The sequence below is a fragment of the Atta cephalotes genome (assembly GCF_000143395.1).
Source record: "Atta cephalotes unplaced genomic scaffold scaffold00004, whole genome shotgun sequence".
NCBI classification, from domain to species: Eukaryota; Metazoa; Arthropoda; class Insecta; order Hymenoptera; family Formicidae; genus Atta; species Atta cephalotes.
Window position 1 is genome coordinate 7,892,821 of NW_012130068.1, and position 1,318 is coordinate 7,894,138.

Genomic DNA, 1,318 nt, shown 5'->3' on the forward strand with positions numbered 1-1,318 from the left:
GAAACTTTTGCAAAGACAGAGAGATATATATAAATAAAAAACATGAGAAATATATAAATCACACCGCATGTATTTTTCATGGATCATTACTTGCTTAGATTATTATTGATTAAATAACACGCGAGAACACGCGCATTAATTTAATTACAACAAATATTTTATCATTACATACGTATTTTACCATAATATTTATGTAGAAAATGCGTATCAAAACTTTTGTGAACACAATCTGGTTGTGTTTCTCTATTATTATGATAATCAGAATTTATTTATTATTTAACATAGTCTATATCATAATAGATTATTATTATTATTATTATTATTATTATTATGATAATAAGTAAATACATATACTAAAATACATTATTTATTCGAATTTATTTCAAATGTATCAGTGTTTAAAACAAATCCGAATAAAATAGCTTTTATTTGTACAGATTTATCATTTAGTACATGTTATTTTACTTATATATTATAATAATTGTAATATTATTTCATGTGTCCAGGTTGATCTAAAAATTTTCCGATTAAGAAATGCAAATAAAAAATATGCTCGGAATTTTTCGAACATGATACAACTAGATGCGAAAAATTCTTTTTCCGGCGACAATAACGCCATTATGTTGCGTGTGTTCTCGCGAATATCAATTATGCAAAAAAAAAAAGAATGGATCTTGCTATCTCAAGATACCAATAATTTCTCGATGTAATAATAATTTGCACAAATTCACGAATGATGTCTCGGCGATATCAATATCAACGGATCACTGACAAGGAGTAAATTATGGAAGATTTTTTTTCTATTAATATAATTAACAAAATTGATAAGAGAAATAGTTTTTCAGAATTGTGAAGTCAAAAACATAATATGTAAATAACATTTTTATAATAATTTTCAAATACACAAACCGTAACTTTTAATTAAAACTGTTTTTTAAAATACATACTAAAATTATAAAAGTTCATTTTTTACTGTAAAGCTACATACATTACACAGAAATCTTACATCTTAAAAAACTGCTTATAATTTGCGATTTCAATTTTGCTGTACAATATTAAAAGAACTTTATTTAAATAACTTCATTGATTTTTCACTCCTTTTACAGTTGTCTCCGCGATATATACAATTTTAGTTTTATTGTATTTTTATATCATTTGTGTTTTGTTTCTTTTCCTGTATTATATCTTATGTTCTATTGTAAATTTTTGTGTACTTGTTTCATGCATTTGTATATTTATACAATATCATATATCTCTATATATATATATATATATATATATATATCTTCTGATAAATAAAATTTAGTAATTTACTAGT